Here is an 8,937-nt window from a genome sequence, read left to right as displayed (position 1 = left end):
CCCAAAGTATGAAAGTATGAAAATATCTGGGACACTATCAATTCTAGTTTCCTAAAACTAGGGTTTTTCATACTTATAGAACCTAATATATGGAAGGATATGGTATTCTTCATGGCCTAAGCATTCTCATTTGGATTTTGTTTTCCGCATTTCTATTTGGGCTATTTGTGTTTCATCTGAGAAGGAAGGCGATAGAGGCTATGGGAGAGGAAATAAAGATGAGACTCATTGCCAGCTAAAACACCAACTCCTAGCTTAAAATTCCACCCTTTATTTCCTACCTCAGATTACCAGAATATTTCTCTGTTGTCCTCTTGTCCAACAGGCAGAGTATTGTAGGGACATTAAAGGCGGATGGCCTGGGCCATTGTTCTTTGTCCCAGTGTGAATCAGCTAGTTGCTTCCGTGCACACTAGCCAGCAGTGTCTGACCAATTATGAAATTAGTTGAAACAAACAATTTCTAGGACCAGCAGCCAAATGCCTGGCCTCAGTTGTCACAGCAAACAGATGTGGTCTGTCACATAGTTTCTAGAGTTAAGTCATCACATGCCCCCACCTCTAGATTGAAGAGGCCAGATCTGCTTGAGGAAGAATTCTGCATTGTCAACACAAATATATATATATATATATTGTAAATCAGTCTAAGTAACTATAGCCAGGTGTTCTTTTTTTTTTTAATTGCATTTTCGAAAAATTAAATTCTCATGGATTTTAGAGATTACTGGACATGGACTCAAAACTGAAGCTAGGGCTATCAAGATGGCTCAGTGGATGGAGTACTTGCTGTGCAAGATTGATAACCTGAGTTTGATCCCCAGAACCAACTTTAATGTAGAAGGACAGAACAATCTCCAGAAAATTGTCTTCTGACCTCCACATGGATACCTCCACACTCATTGACATCACACACACACACACACACACACACACACACACACACACACACACACACGCACACACACACACAAGATTTTAAAAACAAAGTACTAAGGCTATTTCCTCAGAACTGGAAACTCCACTGTGCTCCATTAATAAAAGTTAGTAAAATTGAGAAGTTGTGACACTCATGTGAGAACTGGAATCTAGCTCCAGTTTCCTCACAGTAAGCTCAGAAAGGTCCATAATCCGCTCCAGCTACCACCAAAGACTTGGAAGAATCAGTGACAATGCCTGTCTCATTCCCACTTAGACCACTGTATACCCTGTGGTTTTGAGTTAGGAAGAGTGGGTATTGGGTTTCTGGATAGTCGAACAGGTGATCAGGAATGGGAAGACTTGTGACAAGGAAGTCTGGGGAAAAGAGAAGAGGGTAGCTGTTTGTGTTCAGTATGAATGTTCAACCAAGGTGTTCCTAAACCCTTCAGAAGAGGTTTTATAATCGTTGGACACGGCGGCATGCTCCATCAATGGCAGCTTCTTCTCAGGGCCTGTCCAATTGGCTGTCAAAACACAGCGACTATAGTAGGGATGGAGGATATGTGTGGGCTCAATGGCACAAATTTCCCCTGCCAAAGCTGAACTGCCTAGTGCTGCTGTTCCAAACTTAATCTGCAAAAGCTGGGACCTAATATGGAGTCCTCCATATGTCACCATACCTCGGGCAGCCACCAGGTCACCTGGTGACAGAATGATTACATGGCCCCTTTCCATCCTGGAGAGGGAAGTGGCTCATTCTCACTGGAGTGTAAACACGCTCTGGACACCTTCCTATCCCACACTACTTTGGCCAGCAACACCTCAGTGGTCTCCCAGATGTCTTAGTCCCCAACGGCACCCCCAGGGGCACTTACAGCTCCTGCTCAAGGAGCTCATGTCACGGCAGAGGGAACACACCAGTGTGCTCAAGCCCATAGGATGAAATCCCCACCACCCACAGTTGGGCTGTCTGAAGGAAGTTTCAGGTCTGGGGAAATGTGACACCATTCCCATTGAGCTGTGCTATAAGGCTGCCACCAAGACCAAAATGCAAAGAAAATCCCTGTTCTTCCTCTGGGATGATTGATCCCAATTACCCGGGGGATATCTGAGTTGCTGCTATACGTAAGGAGGCAATAACTGTGTCTGGGACCAAGGGCATTGTCTGGGCATCTCCTACTACTTCATGCCCACAGTAAGTGGTACCAGAAAACAACAGCACCAGCACCAGTGACAAGACGGAATCATTAATAATTCACATCTTTAGGAATGAGGATCTGGGTCACTCTGCTAATAAAAGAAACCAGGCAGCAATTTCGTGGCTAAAGGCGAGGGAGAGGTGGAAGGGACAGCAGAATAAGCAGCCATAAATGTAGATTCTGTCTTCACAGCTAATGGCAGGGATGAATGCTCCAGCCTCACTGTGTTCCCTTTGCGTAGTATAGATGTGTGCTCATGTGTGTACAATTCCTGCACGCGTGTGTGTGTTTTCTGGAGGTTACTTTCGAGATTTTAGTTTCCGTTAACAGATTATTCAGGGGGATGGGAAGGCATAATAAAGCCGTAGCCTGAGTTCTGGAATTTCATTTCATTTCATTCATGGAGAAGTGATGAGAACTCCACCAGTTACATGAAAGACATCCATGTCTTGCTAAGTGGAAATGGAGTTGTACTGCTCTACGTGAACACAAATGTGTGTAGAGGGTGCGATGGAAACTAAGAAAGGGGCTGGGCTGGGCCAATTGTCAAACCTTTTGCTTCTCACCTCCAGAACCACTGTTCACTCTCCTGTGTGTACTCCAAGGGTTCTCCCTAGTCACTGTCCTGTGTGTTCAGCAGTTCTCTCTGCTGCCTGACCCAGGATTGAGCCTAGTAGAAGGGCCTGAAGGGAAAAGAGGCTTGTTAATGGTTTCAAAGCAAAATGTCCCGACTGACCAGAGGTTCATGTGTTTGAAAACATGACCCCCAGTTGGGGCGCTGCTTGAAAGGTTGTAGATCCTCGGGAAACTGATGCCTGGCTAGAAGACCCAGGCCACTAGGGGTAGGCCTTTGAAGGCTATTCCCACCTCCATGTCTGCTCTAGCTCTCTACTCTCAGCTTTGGAGGCGTGAGCTGGCCTCCATACATGCTCCCACTATAATAATATGTTTAAAAATGCCACACACAACAGATCTGGTATGAAGAGATTTATTGTATGGGGGTGGGGAGAGGGAGAGACAGAGGCAGAGAGAGTCAGAGAGACAGAGACACAGTAGGAGAGTGTAGGAGAAGAGAGAAGGGGGAATGGAGTGAGGTGCCCCAGAAGAGAGAGGTACATTTTTGAGAGTGAAGATAGCGCATAATGACCAAGTTTTAGCATTGTAAACAAGTTTTAGAATGTCTCAAAAATTAATATATCCCAACTTAAAAGTATCTTTGGAATTATATCACATAGTTTAAGAGTAGCTAGGCAAAAACTTTTACCTAGTAACCCTGAGTTATGAGTTTTAAAAACAGTAATACAGTAGAACAACTTTAGAATTACATTTGAATTTATTGTACCAAATCTACTGGCCAGAAAGTCTAGTGGTGAACCCAGATCACAGGCAGCTGGTGATGGGAGAAACAGTATTCGTTCATTCATCCAGGAACTGGTAAAGACATAGGCAGTTCGACATAATTTTAAATTAGCTTGTTAATCTCCATAGACCTCTATAACCTTGAAATTTCAGCATCGTATAAAAATATTTTGAACCAGGGTTGATTGATATAGACAGCATGTTGTAAAAATATAACTTGGAATTTATATAAAATCCATACCAATTTAAAATGAGACTTGTTGGTTTGTTAGTCTAAAAGGAGATAAAATAAGCAGAGAGATAATTATAACTAGGAAGTTTTAAAATTGTTCTTTCATACCATGTGGTTCTCTTAAAAGAGTGTGGTCACATGGTAGGTTGTAAGCCCTGTGGTCGATGTGGTTGCTGTTTAAAAACATCTGTGCTTGTACAGATGTTACACACACACACACACACACACACATACACACACACACACACATACACACATATACACACAAACTTGCAATATATATGAACAATAATTTGAACTTAAATTTTAAACATTATGACCAATATGTGGAACCAATGAGTAAATTCTATAAATCATTAGAGAAGAATTTACAGCATAATTTTAAGATATCATTTTTTTTTTTTTTTGGAAGAGCAGAATGTACAGAAATCAGGGAGAAAAGATTTTTAAGAGCTAGGAAGTAGGGCCTTAGAGATCAGAGATTTCTGGAGCTGCAGTGCTGGACCGAAGCTCTATGAACCAGGAAACTGGCCAATAGAGGGCTCTCCTACCTGGTTCCTGGGTGCATCTCTGTCGTTGGTTGAACAGCGTGTCTCCTGAGCAGAAAGGGCAAGGAGGAAGCAGGTCCCTGTTCCGCTCTCTGGAAAGCTCATTTTTCCCGCTTCAGTTACTGCTTCTTAGTAATTTGCTTTGGCAACTCTGGCACACCGGTACCTTCCCTAGGGTTGTGTGGGAATCAGTGGCCCATGGACACCACCTCAAGTACCACTAGGCATTTCCAAGGCTCAACCTCAGCAAACTTCTCTACCATTCAGCAAAACCTGGCCACATTAGTTCCAGTGGGGCTTATGCCTTCATCCCAGACACTGGAGCAGAGCCTGGTCTGTTCTTGCTGTCCTGCCTGTGTGCTCTTTCTAAGACCGAAAGAAGTTTCACCCTTGTCATTAACCCCTATGACAGTTAATGATTCTGGTGTTTGAGACCGGTTCATATAACCAAGGCTTTGGCACTCACTACCTTCAAGGATGACCTTGAACTTCTGATCCTCCTGCTTCTACCTTCATAGTGATAACATTACTTGGATATGCCATCATGCCCAGTTTATGTGGTGCTTGGAATCAAAACCAGTGGGCCTGCACTCTACTCACCGAGCTATACTCCCCAGTCCCTAGAAAAGACTTCTCTAATTACATTGTCCTGTCTGATATTGTACGTGGCTTCTATCTTCTGTTTGAGTCTTGACTGTGACAATGAATTTGGTCCCGGAGTTGGAGGAAATGATTAATCAGTGTCTGGGCCAGAGCTGGCTATTGCACATCTTCTCTGCAGCTGGAGCCTTATGTTCCCACAGTCCTTCCCTCTATGTAGCTCTCTTTACTGTGACTATCATCTGGTAGGACATTCTGCTTCCTGCCTTGACCTTCCCTTGAAGCCAGAGTTTCTCCACCTGTGACTGGAAAACCATCTGTACAAGGGTCACTGAAGAATGTGGTTAAAAAAAAAAAAAAAAAAAAAGCAAACTACAGGCTAGGGAGATAGATGGCTCGGCAGCTCGGAACACAAACTGATTTTCCAGAGGACCAGAGTTTAATTCGCAGCTTCCACTTCAGGCCGCTTACAACTCCTTGTAACTCCAGCTCCCAGAGATACCTGGCACTTCTGGCTTCTGTGGGCACCTACACACACAAACACATACATACAGTTTATAATAAAAACAATTTTAAGAAACCCATCTGCTCCCACCCCATCCTGGCCCCTAAATGAGGAGCTCTTGGCAGATAATGAGCACTGGGAAAAAGAAAGTCATTTCTCTTTGGAGTTGTGGCCACAGGTATATTTCAGGTCTTGGTGGATGTGCATGTACGCAGCGCATTGAGCTCAGTGGGTTTAATTGATTATTTCATTTGTTAATTATTTTAACAAAAAAAAAATGGGGCTGAAGGATGAGTCAGCTGTTAAGAATTACTGCTCCAGCAGAGGACAGGTTTGGTTCCCAGCACCCGCCTCAGATGGCTCACAACTGCTTTATAACTATTGGGCCAAAGGATCCAGCACCTCTGCAGATACCTACACATATATAGGGCACATGGGAGCATGTGCCCATACACATAGATTAAAAACAATATTAAGAAAAGGAAAGAGAGGTAGGTATATCTCTGTAAGTTCAAGGCTAACCTGGTCTATATAGCAAATTCCAAGCCAGCCAGGGCTACACTCAGAAACCTTGTCTCAAAAAAAAAAAAAAAAAAAAAAAGGCATATATGAAGTTGAGAAGTAGATAACCCTATCTACTGGTCTTGGGTGGTGTGTGTGTGTGTGTGTGTGTGTGAATGGGAGTGGATGTAATCAAGACACATTGCAAACATGTATGAAATCTTATTTCCCATAATAAATTTTTAAAACTTCAGGCCCCATCACAATTTCAGTCAGCAGTTCTGGGGTACCCAGCAATCTGCATTCTTAACACCTTGTGCCAGTGAGCACACACTGCAGACTGCGCCATACCTTTTGTAGCTGCTTGGTTTCTGCAGGGGACCTGCCTTCACTCAGTCATTATCCCAGCCCCTGGCTGCCAAAACACGTTGATGCTTAAAGGACTGTTGGCTCTTACATATGTTGCTGAGTGGGCTGCATACAGGCCTATTTTCAGAGGCTGATTTTCACAGCAGAGTCTTGCCAAGGTTCCCTTGTTCCTATCACATGTAACATGCAGAGTGCCTGCTGCTGTCTTCCCAAAGAAGGCCAAACCTTGGAAAATAATGGCACAGTAGACTCGTAGCTGCCAGGGATAGTTATGCATGGAGAGAGCCCCAGCTTGAGTCTCACCACCCGAGATTCAGCAATTCCCAGCTTGGAGGACTGTAGGGAGGGTTCTTGCTGGCTCTGGGCATGATCACTGCCAGGCTTTCAAGTTTCCTCCAACTCCAAGCCACCCTGAGAGATTGACGGCCCTTCCCTAGAGTCTAGCAGGGAATTGGGCCTGGCAGTGTTAGCACGACTGGAAATGCTGAAGAGACACAGCCCCAGGTTGCAGGGAGCAGTTAAGACTTCACTGGATGTGAGACTGCAGAGAGCAGAGAAAAATCCAGGGACAGTGGAGACTGTGAGAGGGAAGTGTTCACTGAAGGCTTTGTGGAAGTTTTGTTCATTTTTATTCAATTTATTTTGTGTGTGTGCAGAGGACAGCTTGTGGTAGTCAGTTCTCTCCTTTCACCATGTGGTGCCTGGGATCTTGCTCAGGTCTTCAGGCTTGGTGCTTCTGAGCCATCTCACCAGTCCCGAGAAGGCTCTAGTGAGAGACCAAAAGATAAATTAGCAGCTATCATTAAGACCTGAAGTAGGTGGGTGGAGAAGTCCAGGAATGCCCTGAGGGGAAGAGCCGCCTTACTGCATTCTTTCCCCACCCACTAGAGATAACAGTTGCTAGGAAACTGGCCCATCCCTCTAGGGAGAGACACCAGGTCATTATGGTCTGGGGACCTTCCTATAGCCAATCAATTCAAAATGTAGCATTTTGACCAATAGATGCTTGCCAGGCAGGAATCACCCCTGCCTTGGGCATGCTGGGAGGGACCAGAATCTTTAAATCCCCCAACTAACCTGGGCACAGCGTGCTCAGCTCCCACCACCGAAGCGGTGGGTGTTGTGGGCCCAAGCTGCAGCTTGTAATTTACAATAAAAAGACCCTCATGTGTTTTGCAACGGAGTCGATTCCTGTAGATCTTTTGGGGGCTCGAGAACTGGGTGTAACACTAGAAAATATGGCCCTAAGATGAGACAGATGCCTCACTTTCCGAAGGCTTAGGGACCGAACTAGCATATTCACACCACAGGTCACCCTCACTCTCCATTCAGACCCAACAACTGTGCTAACAATTTTAATGGAAGACAGATCAACACCTGAACATACTTAATAAATTCTTAAATAATCCTTACTTACAAACTAGTCTCTGCCTTTCAATAATTCAACTTAAAAAAATTTTTAACTTGAGAATGGTGCAGAAGTGGTACACATACAGAACAAACAGGATGTCACGAGGTTGAGCAGGGGGCATGACCCACAGCCATGCAATTCCAAGAGCAAACAATCCACAGTATCCAGGTCAGAAGCAATCAAGACATCCTTCAGTGGGTGAATCAGTAACAAATGGCGGGACATCCAGAAAGTGCGATGTTATTCTGTGATATGAAGCATGGCCCCAGAAGACATGAATAAAGCTTCAATGCACATTGATAAAGCAAATGAAGCCAGATTGAAAGGCTGCTCACTGTAGGGTCCTGCCTACGCGACTCTCCAGAGACAGCAAAACTTCAAAGATAGTAAAAGGAGGCTAGAGAGATGGCTTCACAGTTAAGAGCCCTTGCTGTTCATGCAGAGGACCCAGGTTCCATGTCCGACACTCACGTGCCTCACAACCGCCTGGAAACTCCAGCTCCATTTGATCTCACACCCTCCTCTGGCATCCTCAGGCACTGTTCTACATGCAGGCAGAACATCCATATACATAAAATAAAAATAAATCTTATTAATGATTAAAATTGGGAATACAAATGAACATTTTATCTTTATAAATTGATTACCTCAGATATTTCAACATTTTTACCATAACAAAGAGGCTAGTAAAGCACCCAAGCTGTAAGAAAATGAGGAAGGATGGGAAGGAAGAAGGGAAGAGGGGGAGGGGAATGGGGAGACGAGGAAAACTCAGTGCATCCTTCCAGAGGAGTGGCAGGATATCATGGATTCCTGTAAGGTTAGGTAAGAAGTACCGAGGGGCTCAAGGCTCTGTGAGTGCTAGCTGGAGGTTGTTTCTATTTCTCCCTGTCCTCTGCAGAAGTCTAGTTTCCCCAATGCTGCTTCTATTAGATCTGATTGCTTGTCAGACTAAATCCCCACCTATTAAACAAAACAAATAATTAGTTCCGATCCAAATTCCTGCAAACTGAATTTGTTACCCTCTAGGCGTTTTAAGGCTAGATTCATAAGAAGCCAGGCAGATCGCTAAAGGTAGAAAACTCACAAAACCAAAAGGGGAAAAGATACTAAAGGGCTGAAACCAGTGAGCAGTGAGGAGGCTGGCAGTTTCCCCTTGAGGACAATGCTGAAACCCAGTGTGGGGACCAAAGACTAGTTACTGAAATCTCTAGAAAGCAGAAGAGCTAAGCTGAGACAGATGAGATAGGAGTGGTGTCAGGTTGTCAGAGCCCCCCCCCCCCCCCCCCCCCCCCC

The sequence above is a fragment of the Psammomys obesus genome, unplaced genomic scaffold (assembly GCF_907164565.1).
Source record: "Psammomys obesus unplaced genomic scaffold, mPsaObe1.curated_primary_1811, whole genome shotgun sequence".
Lineage (NCBI taxonomy): Eukaryota > Metazoa > Chordata > Mammalia > Rodentia > Muridae > Psammomys > Psammomys obesus.
Note: the sequence above shows the minus strand (reverse complement) of the source record.